At 37.9% G+C, this 17,700-nt stretch overlaps 1 protein-coding gene across 3 annotated transcripts in view; it reads left to right on the top strand.

Moving 5' to 3' along the window:
* Positions 1 to 8,575, top strand: part of METTL8 (methyltransferase 8, tRNA N3-cytidine) — a 42,404-nt gene extending 33,829 nt beyond the window's left edge. For 2 of the 3 annotated variants that reach the window (XR_009208047.1, XR_009208048.1), the window contains exons 15-17: positions 5,984 to 6,271; positions 7,637 to 7,918; positions 8,216 to 8,575. The gene's annotated coding sequence lies outside the window, so the exon portion shown is untranslated. The remainder of the gene's footprint in view (positions 1 to 5,983; positions 6,272 to 7,636; positions 7,919 to 8,215) is intronic. The other variant, XR_009208049.1, reaches the window with a different exon arrangement.
* The last annotated feature ends 9,125 nt before the right edge of the window (positions 8,576 to 17,700 follow it).

The following is a 17,700-nucleotide window of genomic DNA, read 5'->3' as shown; positions in this document are numbered from 1 at the left end:
AACTTTTTACTGTTATTTGTCTATTTTCTAGCTACAGCATTCCAAATACTAGTTATTTCATGTGTTCTACCATTAATATATAATGGTGAGGCCTTGATACAATTGAAAAAAATACAGACTACAGCTGAGATGAGACAGAGATATGGAATGAATTATTGATTGTCTAAAATATAGCCTCAATTCCAGCTTGAACTCTTAACATTGTGTGACCAGTTATTATGTCTTGTTTGAACCTTATGTGAAAAAAATACCCCGTGGAAAATGCAAAATATTTCCTGTGCTCACCAAATTGCTAGTGCTTCTTTTTGCAGTTTCACCCATCCCTGTTAATTCTGGCGATGCTGCCACATGACTTGTGGCGAAAATAAATTCCCATAAAGAACGCAAGTTCGGGATATAAAATATACTTGGGAATTTCTCTAATGAATGTGCCTTGCCACAAAGGGCTCTCTGCAGCTTACTGGTCAGTGGCTATTATTAGCACTTACAATGTAATATGCCGTGTTTTCTTTCATGTGATTCCTAGGATGACCCTGTCTCAAATTTGATACAACAAATACTGTTCTGACCCTCAGGAACCAAGTATAAGTTTTGCCACAGATTTCACTTAAAACAAGACCTCATCATAAAGGAATTTCATAGTCAGATCTAGAACTACTGTGCATACCTTTTCAGGGAACTGTTGACCCTTTGATGATGTAATATCAAGGGCTGCTAGGCTCCATTTTCAGGGACATTCTTGATATTTGTGATTTTATGCTTCCAGATAGGAAAATGTAGACTCTTTTGACAAAATAAAAAGGAAAGAAAAAATGCTGCAGTTTGAGTGTATCTATAAATTGCTGTGTTGTCAGAGCTGCTTTTTAAATTGGTTTTTAAGTTTTTATAAGAAATGCTGTAATAAAATACTAATATGGAATGTTCTGTTCAGCAGTCACAGAAAAGAAGCAGTCCAGAGTCTCTATCTGCTCAGTACAGAAAAGACCCATAACAGAAGCAGCAGAATGACTGAATATGAAGAATTTTGAAAAAGGAAACGAAGCTATTCTGCATTCTCATTTATTATACAGGGAGAGGGAACTGAAGAGTAACCTTTAAGGAACTCAAATTGCACCTGAATAATTTGCATTTAGAAAGGATGTTCCTTTCATGTTCAATTGGTTTATTGAATCCATGCTAGATTCCTGTAAATGCTACACAGGTTTTGCATCTCCAGTATTTTGCCTAAATGAAAGACTAACCTTTGGAATCTGGCTTGGCTATATTACTTTATGTTTAGTCTAATAGAGGTGAAGAAAGTCATTGAACTGAATGGAACAAATTCTCTTGGTCCTCTGGAAGCAGCTTTAACAACAATCTCACTTGGATGTTCAAAGTGACAGGAATTAACATCATTTCTATACATAGGAACATCCTTCTACTTGAAACAGCCTTCACAAATTCATGTTTCTGCAATTTACAGGGGCAGAGTGTGGTGCTGAAGGAGGAAAAGCTGAATATACTTTTCATTCCTGTGAGAAATTAAAAAGAAGGCAAGTGCTTTGAGTGGTGAGCAAGTCTGCCTTCATTTTGATTCTAGTCTGCCATAAAGAAACTTCAAACAATGTTCATTTTGTTGAACAAAGATATTTTGAAAATTATTTTCTTAAGGAGATGTGGGATTGGTGTGAACGTGGACAGAGGTAATTTTGTTCCTTTAGTGCACATATATGTTGGCAGTATATTCTTCTGGCAGACAGTGGTTATAAGAAGTTTTGTCTTGGGGGTTACACAAAATACTGTATTAGAAATATAAGAGAAATCTTGCTTTCTATGTGGGACTTAATAATACACCTATTTCAGTCTCCTTCTGTTTCAGCCTTTGTGTGTAGATCTCTCAGGTATCTTGTACGGTCTTTGTGGACAAGATAGTATTTAACAAGATGCTTGAGACTTGTAATATTTTGGAATTTGTTTGTGATTTTTATGCAAAAGCAAAACCATATTGAAATCAGAAAGAAATATAATTTGTGAATTACGCTCAGGAAGTGCTTTGTGGAAAAATACCCAAATCAGTAATAGGGAATAGATATTTCATATTCTATTTAATATACTCAGCATTAGAAACATCAGATTGTAAGTTGAGTTTTTGAGTTTATTCCTTGCAGTAAGTACTTGTTTGTATTAAGGCAGGGTGATAGTTTGGTTCTCATCCTGAAAAGCAGGAAAAAGCTAATGTCTTTGTGGACTCCGCACTCACGCTGTCTTTAGGGGAATTTAGCACTAACAGTGCAATTGCTCTTTCAGCTGGAGTCTGGGATGTGCTGAGTTATTCTGAATGTGCGTTAGCCTCAGTTATTGGCACCCTCATCCCCAAATGGAATTTTTTCTTCCACTCTGCTGCAGCATTCCTTGTCAAAAGGGCTACTCTTACCCTTTACCACATGATGGTAGAACAGCTAGAGTTTGGAATGACAGTGCTGAAAAATGAAAGCTACTATAAAAGAGGAATCATAACTTACTCCCTGTGTAACCTTTGCTTTCATTTTCTTGAATCCCATGACAAGAAACTATCCAGTAAACAGTTCACTATTGCTAAATGGACTAAATAACAGGACTAAATAACAAGAGCCATGAATAAGATAAACACCATAATAAATGTTGACTAAAGCCATATATGAACAAAGGCTTCTCGGACAACCTGGATATTTTGTACGTGCCCCATCAGCAAAAAAAGGCGTGGCATGGCTGCAGTCCTGTGTAAGAAGTTGTCCCCTGGTGAATAATCATCTCATCTCACTCATTGTTAACTCATTGCTTGCTCATGGTTGGGTTAATGAAGGGGATATGGTGACATGCACAGCACTAGGTTGGGCACTGAAGACTTGCAGCTAAGACAGGAGAATGCTGTGTATTCTCAGAGGTGGAGGATACAGCTCATGTGTCTTCTGTTCTTTGCTCTACCTATTCAAAGAATAATAAATTGGTGTCAGTATTCTGTTCTATTTTCTCTAGGAACTCCAAGAATGAGATTTGAAGTACTTAAGAGATCTACTAAAGCTCAGAAATAAAACATAGGTCAACTAGACCAATGGATCTTTCTGCAGTAAGAGCAAAGCTTTGACCATGACAGTGTTTTCTTTGGAAACAGTTCAGCTCTGTCTCAGAAACTACAGATAAGGAACATAAGTATCCATATTTGTGTGCACGTGTGTGTAAACCAAAATGACAATTCCAAAACAAAGCAAGTTGACTTGCTTCTTCCCAGCTCCACACAGAACCACAGAACTACATAGACAGCAGTTGTGTTGCTTTGTGCATGCCTGAGGTGTGGTCAGGAATCAATATAGAAATACATTAAAAATAGAATGGAAACAAGAAACTAATGTGCAGAAATGTCTTGCTGATATTTTGTTTGCCTCTAAATGTTGTTGTAAAAAAATGAGTATGTGCAGTTGGCCATGGATTATCCTTTATACATGAGAATCTAAAAACTCAATTTGGAACAAGTTTTACAGCTTACTTCATAACTTCTTTGGATTTTTAAAAACTTTTTAATAACTTGGCATATGAATTTATGAGTGTACTGTGGTACTGTCATCAAAAAGAAGATCAAAATAGTGACTAGAATAAGTGAAAAGGAGATAGAACTGGCACAAAATCTGTATGGAACAAAGAAGTTACCTTTATTATTCAAAGTACAACTCCCGTTGGGAACTTGCCTAGGTATCATCTAAATCATGATGGAATAGGTCCTCTAATGAAGGACCATTATGATGGGAAGCAGGTAGTCTCCATTTGAAATAAAAAACTAGGCACAATTATACTGGTTGTTAGCGTGCAAGCAGCTAAAAGAGCCCTGTGTGTTATTAGGCACTTACCCTTACTACCTGAAGTGGAATTGTCTGATAGGAAAATTGAGTGGGATTTTCTGTGGAAAACAATGCAAATTGTGTACAAAGTTGTCTGTATGAGTCTTATGACTGATTTTAGTGGTTTAAGGTGTAGTTGTCTTGGTAATGAAAGAAATATTTTGGCTCTTCCTGAGGTCTGTAAGCTTTATTAAGCACATGCATGACAGGTAATCTGATAGCAAACTATGTCTTCTTTGCCTCCCTAGACCCTTAAACATTGACTGAATCCCTTCATCTAGGACAGGCATTGCTTTCACTGCTGTTTCTATGACAGATTAATGTGAATGATGATTCTATCTTTGGAAGGCAGAAGATGAGATGCATTGTCTTTTACTGGTCAAATCTGATAGATATCCTTTTTTATGTGTCAGCATTGATTCTTATAAAAGATTTTTCAAAAGTGAAAATAAGTTTTTCCCAAGAGACAAAGATAAGAAATAAAGGATTAGTAACTCCTACTGGGAAATTCTAGCCCTGTTTCTAATGCTAGGTTAATAGTTGGAATTTGTGATCCTAAAGGCCTATGATTCTAATGAGAGATTTGCTCCTGACTTCAGGATGATCACAGTTTTACTCCTGTGGTGCAGTTGGGCTTTCCTAGGAAAGCTAATGTATAAAATACAGCCTCTGCCAGCACATCATGAATGCAGGATGATTGGAAGAGGATAACATTGAATGACATCCATAGCCAATAATAGCTGCTGTGAGCATCCTGTCAGTCAGTGTATGTTAGTCACCAACTTGATTAATGACACAGAAACACTCACTCTTTCTCTGAATGGTGTCTGAGTGCCTCCTGCCAGAGCAATGGAGATCACCTTCTGCTGAGCTTATACATATATGCAGGAACAGAGCCTGCATATTGGGAGTGCCTCAGTGCATTGTGTAACAGCCTCTTCCAAATGAAGGGGGCTCTGAGACATCGTTCAGTTTATACCTGCCTGTATTCGTGTGCACATGTAAAATCAGCCGACTCTCGGACCAAGGGGTACCTTGTAGCTTTAAGTTCAGCAGTGGCTGTAGTCTGTGTTAGGGAATTTTTCTGTCACTATAAAAAAGAAAACAAGACCCATACTGAAGACGGCCCCAGACTTTCTTTGCAATGATCCTCCCTGAGAAACTTGAAGTTTCTTGATTGCAAATGGGAAAACACTTGAAGAAGTGTGCGCATGTGGTAGAGAGAACTTGAGAAAAGGATTTAACTGAATTATTTCCACAAAATAAAGTGAAAAATATTTATTTATATCAAACCAGAAGGAAACAGAACAGTAGTGTGGGGGGACAGAGTCCTTTCACTGTCTGAAAGTACTGGGAGTTTTACTCAAGACTGGGCAAAGTTCTGCATTGTGGTATTAGATGTCAACATCCTGAGATACTCATCTTGGCAGAGGGAGACCACTTCATTGCCTCATTTCGTGCTAGTGTGTTTCAGGCTGTGTGCTCAATATGTCCAGAACTTAGTTTTTTATTCTATGTGCAATAGATTAAATTTTCCTATTTTGACAGGGAATATCTTTAGCAGTATGCTCTGAAATGCCTTAGGGATTCAAGCTGTCCCTTAATCAATGCTGCAGACGATGCAGTTTTGATTTTTTTTTTCTTTAATATATGAACTATGACACTAGATTCATCCTGGCATACATCTGTCAGATCAGACTGAAAGCATTCAGTTAGAGCCACTTCATTACCAGCACAGGGCCGACAAATAGGGGACAATCTAAAAAAGTGGGATTGAAATATAGCATAGATGAGAAATATATCTCAGAATGAGGTCATAATGGAAGATATAAATTGCACAGCAATCCAGACAGCAACAGGACATCCTCAAAATATGCTACAGTATCTGCATACTGATACTGACTTTTACAAATATGCAACAAATATGGGTTGTTTGTGAAATGATCAGCTATGGGTCAAGATGTAACATAACAGAAAAAACAACTTTGCAAATATAAATATTTGTTATTAATGGACAGTAACTGCTTCCTACTAAAATTGGCAAGAATTATGAACCCAACCCCCTTAGTACTTACTGGAGAATTAGGAGGCTAATAAGAGAGTGTAGCAAAAAAACCTCTTCTGCCTTCTAGAAAAATCAGCAAAGCTAGACCATAATGAAGAATACTCCAGTGTATTGAGAGTTATTGGGCTGCAGATCCACCACTAAAAATCTCCAGTGCTTGATACTGAACCGAGAAAAGAAAAATACAAAATGAAAAATCCTGCATTGGCTGAAGAACGTGCAGAATTCTCTCCCATCTGTATTTTTTGTGATTGTTAATCCTTGTGTGAAGCACTGCTGGACTGCCATATAGCAAATTACAAGCAAGAGATGAATGTGTCTGGTTTGATCTTCGAGCTTCTTTCACAAGATGCAGGTAAGAGTTAATGTCATCTCTACATATTGTGGCATGTTTAACATCTGCTGTTCCTTTCTGGGTTTCCTTGCCGTTTCAGTCCTTAACTTATGACCTTTTCTTTTTTTAATTTAGCCACTGATTACACCCCAGAACATGTGATTCATTTGAACTGCAAAATCCCTGTTTCTTGTACTAATAAGCATTTTGCCTACTGAAAGCTGTAGCAGAAGAGAAAGGGAGGAGGCCTAACAGGCTTGACACTGTCTTTTGTTTGTGTTGCAGCAAGGGGAGAAGGGAAGATGTGTAGGAATTGTCTTATCATCATGCACATATATACATGTACATAAGCATTTTTGTTTATCTAATCTCTTGGATGCTTTTTCAATGCCTGTCTTAACCCTTTGTTCTTGAAGTAAGCAAGGAAAAACGGTATGACAGGCATTTAATTTTTTTCTTTCTCAAGAACAGCTAGTGTCCCTTGTGCTGAGAAGAAAATGGGACTGTGTGGAAAGCTAAATTTCAATTAACACATCAAAGGGCAGTTTGTGGTGTTTTGCCTGTAGCTAGGGTTTAACTGAGTTGCAGGATTCTGGGAATTTTGTGTTTTCCTACAGCCTCACTTATCGCATTCTTACCTCTCCTACTTTTCTCCTCTTCCTCTGCTTCTCTGAAGGGGACAAATGAAAGCAGTATAATCTTGTTGAATATGGTTCTTGCTGATGAATTAGATGAACAGCTGCTGGGAACAGTCTAGGAATACAATTTGGTGAAAAAAGGAGATGAGACAGAATAGAATTCCCTTATGATGCCATTCATTCTATATGCAGTATTGGTGCATATTGGTGGAGAAATGGGAAGGCCTAAAACTCAATTTCACTTTGAGCTGGTTTAAAAAGAAGCAATTCTACATATATTGCAGCCACAAAAAACATATATTTATAAGCACAGACTTTTACTTTGTAGGTAGAAACTGCACAGCTGTATACATTTGATTTTTTGCATGCATAAGAACTTAGTTTTACAGGCACAACTATTGTACTTTCTTCTCAATATTACCCAAACGGATATGCTAATTCTTACATTACATAGTTCATCTCTTTTCTTTTTGCTTTAAACCAGCCTGGGAAGGGGGAGAAAACTCTACATTTTGGCATGCAGGACAATCAAAAATCCAATCCAGGAAATGGAAAAGTCATTGGTGTGTCAGTGTTCCTGCAATATCCTCCAGCTCACATTTTTGCATTGTGAAAACCCAGCATGCAATTGTATGTTAAGATGGGAAATTAAAGCTAATCTCCTCAGTTGCCTTATGAATGTTATACACCAAGTGAAGCAATAGCATTTTGCTTTCTTGTCTTGCTAATTCAGTGAATTCTTTCACAGTTCTTTTTCACCTAGCAGAGTCTGGGAAACACACAGAGAATAAACCACACCTGCCTACAGAAATGGGAAAGAATTACATCGATCTTGGATCAATTACTATTTAGTGTTGTTCTAATAACTCACACATTTCGGAAAGGTCGATGAGGATCTCGGTAATGTAGAACCTGCTGAAGCCTTTGGCCACACGTCCCATGTTTTGAACCAGATGTCTGTGGTTTACTGACTTGTTTCCTTTCATCCCACTGCAGGCCAGTAGCAGGAGTTGGATTCTTATCTTGATTGGTGAGTCTAAAACAACTGAAAACTTTCTTATGCTATGTACATTTTATAAACTACAAGCTTGGTCTAAAAATGACCATTTTAGGGTTTTAGGCAAGTAATTTTAAATAAACAATTTAAAACGTTATTCTGGAACAGAATTTTTTTCATGCTTAGAAAAATCGAGGAGGCCTTCTTGGTAGTTACGAAAAATGGAAAAAGAAATATGTATTTTTTAAGATTAACTCTTAGAAATAATCTAAAAGTTTAAGAGTAGTCCTGAAGATTTCAACATAAATGATGTTTTGGTTTCTTTAACAGGGATTGCATGAGTTCTTGGGATGGAAGTGTCATCAGATCAACTGTAACTATAGCTTTACATTCTGTGCGTCGGTGCATGTGCACAGCTTGATATTATCTGAGTATCGGTAACAGTGATACCTAAAGCTACTGTGGATAAACACGGGTTTCTGATGACAGCATCTTAAGTGCAGGAGAAAAGCCCTTGTGCAGTTTATAATACCATCATATCCCTGAGGGGCTGACAGAGCTTCATTCACAGTTTTTCTGTGAGTTGTTTTTCTGTATTTCACGTATCACTTCTCTTTCTTGATGAAAATTGTTGATATTACTTAGCTTTAAATAATGACATTAAGAATTAACATCATAATAACTTTTCATACCCTGGTTATTTTAAAAGAATTCAAAATCTCAATTTGACTTCTTAATGGTTGTAAAATGTATGTTTTGGACAATAGAATTGTATTTTGAGAAATAATGTAATTAATAAAGAATAATTATTTTTGACATATTTATGTTTTAAAATGGTAAAGCTAGTTTTCTTTTTTAATTATTATTTTCTGAATTACTTTTTATTTTATGTGGAGGTTTATTTTATTTTACTAAGGTCTTGGCCCCCCTGTTTTAACAGTGGTACTGCTTAATCTGTAGCAATCAAGTTAAATGAAACAGGTTCTCCAGTCATGAAATCATTAGAGTGGGGAAAAAAAAAAAAAAAAAAAAAAAAAAAAAAAAAAAAAAAAAAAAAAAAAAGAGGTCCAGTCTATCCCTGTTGTGGCAGGAAATGGGTAACTAGGTCACCCCTGACAGATGTTTGTATAGACTGCTGTTAAAAACCACAAATGAAGGGGATTCAACAACCTCATAAATCTATTCCATCTAATCTAGACTTTAGGTTGAAAGGATTTTTGTTGTTGTTGTTGTTTCATTTTTTGTATCTAGACTACTCTTCTTGGAAGCAAATTAAGCAGTTGCTTGTTAAATTCAGGTGTGTACAAAGATCTGTTGACTATGACTTTCTGTATCCAAGCTTTTATGCGTTTTTCCACCCAGGCTTCTTTTTCCAAGGAAGCAAAGCCTCATTTCTTCAGTCTTTCCTTGTAAGTCATATTCTCAAAATATCATTCTTGATTTCATTTCAACTCCATCCAAATTGTTGAAATTGTTCTTGGAGTGCATTGCCCAAAATTGCACAGAATGCTCCAGCTGAGACCTCAGCGGCACTGAAAATTGCAAAATAATTAGGTCCTGCATCTCACATACTGCACACTTCCTAATACATCTTGGAATGTGAAATGCCTTTCTGCAACATCATCATGTTGGCTCATATTTACTTTGAAATCCACTTGAACCTTCCTATCCTTCTTTGCAGTCCTGTTGCCTTGTTAAAGCACCATGAGGTTTTATTAATATACTCTGTTGTATTTTTGTTAATTTTCAGTCTGTCTAGTATGAGCTTATTTGCAGTTGTAGTTTCTCACATTATCTAAATATTTTGGATTCTGATCAGCTTACCTGTGTTTGCAGCCCCCTTCCAGACTTTTTGCAAATTTTACAAGTTTACTCCCTTTTCTATTTTCCAAACTGTTCAATGAAAAATTGAATAGAATAGGATGGATGAGAAGTGCCTGAGGGATGTTACTGCAGTGCCATCCTACTCTGTCAGAAAACCATTAAATACTTTTTGGGAGAAATACTTAACTACTTGTGTGTCAACTCTTACTTGACTTTGTCTACACCATTTTTTGTATCGCAGGCAAAATTAGAGAGGACCCAAGTAAAGGCTTTGTTAAAAGACAGATAAACCACATTTACTGTCTCCTTCTTATTCAGTAGGCCTGCTGCCCTTTCTAGGAAGGAAGTTGGAGAGGTTTGACACAATAATGATCCTAAGATTACATTTTAAAGCCTTACTACCTAAATGCTTTCTATCACATTGTTCTTTTCATGCCTACACACTAACTGCCTAATAACCTATGACAGTATATCTCAGAGATACTGGTTATATATATATTGGTTATATAAATGGTTATTTATGAGAGGCCAATGGCATTTTGTTTCCCAAGACAGTATTTTCATAATTTCTAGTCTTCTTGGACCTCTCTTGCACTTCATGAATTCTCAAAAAACCCAGACCAAAACAGAAACCCCCTTCAGAACATCTTCCCCCTGCTCCCATCCCAGAATCATCATACAGAGATTATTTTACCTTCTAAGTGCTCCAGGGTAATTTTTAGCACATTTTCCTTTGGAAACACAGTTTATACAGTCCCACATATGACCAGTCAGGCTACACCATGCTTTCTGAACTTGTTGCTTACTCTCCAACTGAACTGAACAGAGCAGTTGTGGTCTCAGAGATACCACATGTCTGTAGATTTTGTGAAAAGAAGCAGGTAAATAGAGAGCCTTCCATGGCAACAAGGAATTCAGTGTAAATGAAACCCTGATATCAGCCATTGGAAAACTCACAGAAGAATGTTATGAATATTCCAGCCATAAATTTCAGTCATCCTTTATGCTCTGGGCTAATGCAATCAGGAGACACAGGGAGGCTGGCTTCATCCACTGCTTTCTGAACTACGTGTTTAAGTCAACAGGGTTGGAAACTGGCATTTCTTAATATTGCTTAACATATTCCTTCCCTTTTCTGGTCTATATGTCTTAGATCATTGTTAAAATGAATTGCTTTCCGTCTCTTATACTAAGATATTCTGTAGACACATTAGGCAAATGAGCATTGAATATTTCAGAATTCTTTGTGTCACATTATTTGCCATCTTTTACTTAGATACTGGATTTGAACTTTTCTTTGTCTCCCTTAGTTTTTGTGTGTGCAACCTTCTATTAGCTTTTATGTCCTTTCCTAGATAAAGTCATATAGCCTTTTAGCCTTCACCCTTTGTTCCTTGTATGAGTTTGCTATTCTTTTAAACTCATTTTTCGTCATCAGTTCTTGTTTTCACTGTTATGTGTGATTCCTTCCTGTTTTTCAGTTAACCAAATAGCTCCTGGTGAAGCCTTGCTGTTCTCTTTCAGTGCTCACTTTACATCAGGGTAGTGTGCTGTTGTTCCTTTAATACACTTCTTTCAGTAACTGTTGGCTTTCCTAAGCTCCTATTTCCTTATGAATGTCTTCCAAAAGATCTACCCACCCATTCATTCCGTAAGCCAAGAAAAATCCACTTTTGGAAAGCCATACTCTTTCTGTCACTCTGTGCTTTCTTTGGCATCATTAATTTTATTGTTTTATGATCCGTTTTATATTTGTATCTTCCACCTTTGTCTCATTAGGAAGCATTAGCTGATGAGCTAAATATGCAAAGCAGCCTTTCCTTTCATATCTCCTCAACTGTCTGAAATCTCAGTTCCCTGAAAGAAAGGTTGTTCCAAATCTGCTGACTATGGGGCTGTTATCTTTTTTCTGGAGGTGTGCTTGGGCAGAACAAGGGAGAGGATGCTGAACTGAGTGCATGTCAGAACAGCTGGAGCAAAGCAGCTCCCCTATTCCCAGCACAGGAGGCACTGCAGAATGATGCAGAGGACCAGCTCATCTGGAACTGGAAGGGAACAGAGGCAGAGAATCTGTAATTAGAATACCGTTATTTTAGTATCTGATATTTAATCATCTGTCAGGCTTATTGTTGGTGTTTTGTGGCCAAAATTTGAAGGCCTTATTCAACAATTACAGAAAAACCCAGACTAACAACCCTAAACTGGTAAGACTTTTGCTTGAAAAAAGCATCAAGATGTGCCCCACTGCTATTGGAAACCACCTACAGACATGGCTCTCTGCAAACACTGTCTGTCTCTAATGGCTTAAAATCAAAGGCAACAAAATAAGCTCCAGGCAAGACAGATACTTCAGGAAAGAAGATATAAGGTGTAAAGAATGAGACAGAACTATGAAAGATGTGTGGAAAAGCATGAGCTTAAAAAAACATGGAGAGGAAGCCTGGCAGATAAGAGGGGCCTGTTTACCTGAGAGCAGCGTTGTAAAAGGAATAGTCTGGGTGTAGAAAAAAATTGCAGGGAAGAGCAGACAAGTAGATTGCAAGGAACATGGGAAGAAAAGTAATAAAATGAAAACAGACAGATGGGGAGAAAGAAAGTGAATGTAGCATCCATCAAGATTTTTTTATTATTATTATTTCTTCACCAGGGAACATTTAAAGCCAAATTATTTTTTATTAAAATGACATAAACAGGAAGATTGTAAAACTATCCTTGATTCTGACTGGAATGTAGCTATTAATCAAAGCAGCTAGAACTGGAGTCAAAAGGAACATTTCTGTGGCAAAAAAACACCCCAAATTCCATTTAATTTTTGTGTTTGGTTTGACGACAAGTTTTTTGCAGGCTTCTTGGCAATTTGGAACAAAAACCATTATAGCAGAGGTGGATCACTGGATCTGACTAATGGTGATGATATTAAAGGTATAATAAATGCAGCTTATGAAAATTACATAAATTATAAAAATACATCTGTATTTACACAGTGTTTGTGTCTAGTTCTTAAATGCAGGCTTAATGTGATAACATTGTTTTCATTTTAGCTTCTCTGCCTCGTGATAAGCTGGTAGGGAAGATATTTTTGCTAGTATATTATTTGTGCATGTTTTTGTTACCTTGCAACTCAGAGTTGCCAGCAAGTGACATATTAAAAAATTTGTAAAGCATTTAGCGCAGTATATGGCTTAAGGATACAGCTCTAATTCAGTGAGCCTCAAAATTGATTTAATCGAGTCAAAATAACTTTTTCCTATAAAAGTGTTATTGCACTAAACCAGTTTTAGAAAACTTTAACTAAACTTTAACACTAATGTTAGTACAATTGCAACATTCCTATTTGCTCATAAATAGAAATGCTTTGTGAGAAACAGGTGCAGAAGCTGTTCCACTCTGAGATGGTGTTCTATCACAGCAATGCACTTGCTGTCACAGTCACGAGGCATTTTACCTTGTAGCTGTGCCAAAACTGCAGTCTGAATCTTCTGACCTACAGAACACAGACTGGAAGATTCTAGTCATTATTCCAACCCAGACTGGCCAGGAGCCAGCTCTGATCCAGGGAGGGTCCATACATGTGCTCAGCTGTGTTAGAAGGAAGGACAGAGTGTTTGAGCTACAAACTTCCAGCATTTACCAAGACTGAAGACAGTATTTTTTTCTGTTATGTTTTTGTAGCATATTCCATTACATCTATCTTAAAAATGTCATAAATACATCATTTTGCTGATGAAATAATTTTGGCATTTTCTACACAAGCTGCTATACCAGTGTGTCTATTTAGTTGCAAGAATATTTTTCTACTATGCTAGTTAAATCAGATTGGCTGCTGGTGTTGGCATAATTATAGAATGTGTGTAGGTCTTTCTATATATGGCATAGGTGAGTGCATGTGTATATGTATTTTCATGTATAAAATTCATAAATATTGGCAAATATACAGTGAGGCATACTTATGAGTAATAGCTTATGCTTTAAGAAAATACTGCTACAGGTCTATTATCCAGTGCTAGGCTGACAGGGAACTAACAAAGAATTCGAAACCTCTGTTTCACTGGCATTGCAAATAATTGCAGGGATAAATCAAAGGATATGAAATTTTGGTTGCTCTACTGTCTTGTGCCAAGTCCAAGAAGATGGAAGAAAGCTACATATAAAATAGATGCCAAAAGCATCAGAAGCAAAGACCCTAATGATCTCTGACTCCTAGCATTTCCCTGATTTGTAGCTGATGGAGACTGATTAAGTTTGGAAGCATATAGTTTAGCACATAGTTTAGAGTATATAGTTTACTACTTTCAAGGGATATTGTCATTTCTTGCAACTCTTGACTTTCATTCCTAAAAGAACCGGCCTGCTACATCAACCTCCTCTTCTACCTCTACTTCTTCCAATCACCTCATGAATTGGAGGCCTTCCTTCTAATTACTGACATAATTTAAAAATTGTCTTATTTGGAACCTATATGTAAACACACATTATTCATATAATCAGTTACCTGGCATGGTCAGTTGCTATGCCTTGGTATTGCAGTACCTGCTGCTTGCATGAAACTGAAGCCAGCTAATAGCAAATTGACTTTGATGGGAAAAAGAGAAGCAAGATGTATGCAATTATTAAGAACGTGTACTATTTATTAGATACAAATCTTTCATGAGGACACCCAAATGTATTTGGTGCCTATGAACAACGAAGGTGAAGGTCTCAGAATAGGGAAGAAACTGCTGCATCTCTGTAACTTGTCCCACAGTCATAGCATATTCTTCCTTAGGAACATGTAGGATAAACTCTGGATTTTATGGGCAAGATGTAAGAAATTATGTCTCTTTGTTCTCTAAAGGATGTGTGTGGAAATTTTGTAATTGACATTTGACCTGAGCACACAGTAATCTTTCTAGGTACAATGTAGATGTCTCCAAAAGCCCACTCCTGCTGCAATCTTCCTTACTGTCACTATTCAGGCCATTAATTCTTTTTGTTAAGCACCTTCCTTTGCTATCTGCCAGTTAACTTCTCTTACTTCCTAGAGACTGTGATCTTACTGTGATAAAAGCTTCTTGCATAGATAATTCCAGTGACAAAATTGAAAGCTCTTACGATTTTAATGCTTTTCAGGATTTTGTTGCTTACCTTTTTTCAATCGTTGGAATAAGGAAAATTCCTTATGCTTTTCTGGTTTTCAACTGTCCTCAGTTAGAGTTACTACTGCCCTAAATGTTGCTAATTTTCATTTGACACGTTCTTATGTGAAAAACAGCACACAGGATTTTCACTCCTCTGTTCTGAATTTTGAGGTCCTCTTCCTTAGGAATTAGCAAAACTCAATGAGTTTTCTGGGGCTTTACCTGGAATCAAGTTTTCCCATGTAGGTAGGTGTGTGGCACCTTATTTGTTGTTATCCAGAGCAATCCCACTGAAATTTGATTTCCATGTATCTACCACCTCAAGTTATGCCTGATGTTGATGGTATGCAGTGTTCACGTAAACCTTGATAGCAGACTATTCTGTTCCTAAAAACTAGACGGCAAAGAGAAATATTTATTATATTAAAAAAATAATTCGTAATACTACTATGTGTGGTGGATTTAGTATTTAACATATTGGGCAGGTGATGCTGACTGACCGCTCCCCACTGTGAGAGAAAGGCCATCCCTCTGGCCACTGGATCATGAAGTTTTATTGCAAAATAAAGACAGGACATTCAAGGAAAAGCATTATGTACATTTATGATGCTATTTGATAAGGGAAATCTTTTCAAATTTGAAATTTCTGAAAGGTACTAATGAAGGTGTTCTCTCCTGCCATGATACTATTAAATCGTTAACACTAAAGCAATGTGGCTTTACAAATAAAGGGTTACACTAAAATCAGTGTCAGCTCTAACTCAGTAAGAAAGTAGGTTTTTTGTAAACTAAAGAGAGTATACCCAACTCCAGGTATTCTTGAAGTTATATATGTTGTTTCATCTGGAGATCATCCATGTAATTCACACTCTGCTTTCGATCTCTACATCAACAGCTCATGAAACCAAGAGATACAGCTCTACAATGTTACAGAATGCAGACTCAAGCCATATTTTGCAGCAGGTACTGTGCTTTGCTGGGAAGCCCTGCAGTACATGCCCACTTACTCCTGGTCCCTCGATGAGGTGTTGTCTAACACGTTATGAGATGGCAAAGGTCTGATTATTTTTTGTAGTGTTACTGTTTGAAAATATAAAAGACACTTCAGCATTTTTATAATATTTAAACTGTAGGATAGAGGAAGTAATGAACAGGATCTTCTTCATGATGCCCTCTTCCCCTAATCAAAACAAGTGCTTTATTTAAACAAGAAGTCTCAGCTGTGTCAGTGGAATGATTTGTAGGCAACAGTTTATAAGCAAAACTGGCAGAAAGAATGCTTGTTCATGTATGGTTTTGTAAGGATAGCAGGGGTTTGTATTAAGTGGATGCAAAGGGCAATAAACAAAGAGAATTTCTTTCACTTTTTCACTTACTGCTTTTTACTTGGCAGATTTTAAAAGCAGCATGCTGCAGCAGGATATATTCATCAGGAACCAAGGTGCATGTTCACTTATGCTATCATATGGATTGTGGGATTATGAGTATGTTGTAGTTTTAACCTAGCAAGAATATTCTATGCCAGCTGCTAAGTATGTATATTGCAGACTGAACTAGCACTGTTTTACTTCATTCCCAAGTACTGGAAATTTCCTGATGTAATTTGCTTATATAAAGTCTGAGAAGTCTTTAGGATCAAGTCCTTAAAAGCAAGTCCTTGTTGAGATACCAGATCACTTCTCTCAGGGAAAAGAAAAAAAAAGAAAAAAAAAAAAAAGTTTTTTTTTTTTTTTTTTAAAAAGTATAGCTGTTACTAGATATATATCCTGGAACAGAACTGTTTAGCAAGTAAACATACTAATTTTTACTTTAAGTTAATACCAAATTGCAAGGAAACTTCCAGCTATGCTGTATACTTGTGGGAGGTGAAGATCTTAGATAATTTGACAGATGTCACTTTAAAAGGAAGAGACAGAATTAGTAATATGTGTGTTGTGCAGAGAGCTGCAATCCAACATTAGTAATCTATTCCTGTCCTTCTCAAATAGAGGGGAAAGTAGGTTAGTAGATGGCCAGGATGTCTCAGCAACCACAAAATAAGGGCCATGCCTGAATGATAAATATATTCTTCATATACACAAAATGCAATATATCTGCAACCCGTGATTTTTTCTAAGTAATCGAAGTGTTATCCCTGTTATATATACATATGTATAAAATGTATTTACCAGCTACACTGATAAATTAAAAGGCTTTGTTTCAGAAGTGACTTTCCATATATGTCACATTCTCAGTCATGACTATGTTAATTTTAAATTAATTTTAAACAAGGAGAAACTGAAAAAATCGGCTAAGTCTGCACTTTACTCTCTAAACTCAAGGCAGAGAGGAACGTTTTGAACGTGCCAGGTTGGCACTGGTGCCCAGCTGGGAGCCCCAGCCTGGAGGCTGAAGCGTGCGAGGTGGTGGGCCTGGCACACGGCTCCTGCCCGACTCCCAGTCATCCGATGGGCGCTCCCGCTCCCGTGCGAAGCGGGTTGCTGCTGGCGGCCAAAGCCTTCTCCCTCGGGACATCGGCTTCTCCCGAGTACCCCCGGCTCTGCCGCCACACCGTCCTGTCCGGGAAAAGAAGAGCACTGAGAAGCGGCAGGCGCCCGAGAGCCCCGGAGATGGTGCCTGAACAACGTTCACCCGGACCGCGCTGGGAAGAGCCCGCTGAGCCCGGCCGCTGCCGCCGGCGCTCCCGGAGCGGCGGGCTGAGCTCGCCCCGCGCGGCCGCACGCCGGGGAGGCGCCGGGCGGCGCGGCCCCGGCCCCGGCCGCGGCAGCCGCGCGTACCGTCTCCGTCTCCTCCGTCTCCGCCGCCGCTCCCGCCCCCGCCGCCCCGCCCCGCCACCACCATGGCCGTGGCGGCGGGGCGCGGGAGAAAGCGCGG

Source organism: Hirundo rustica, chromosome 7, assembly GCF_015227805.2.
Source record: "Hirundo rustica isolate bHirRus1 chromosome 7, bHirRus1.pri.v3, whole genome shotgun sequence".
Classification (NCBI taxonomy): Eukaryota; Metazoa; Chordata; class Aves; order Passeriformes; family Hirundinidae; genus Hirundo; species Hirundo rustica.
Note: the sequence above shows the minus strand (reverse complement) of the source record. Positions and strands in the feature narration are given on the sequence as shown.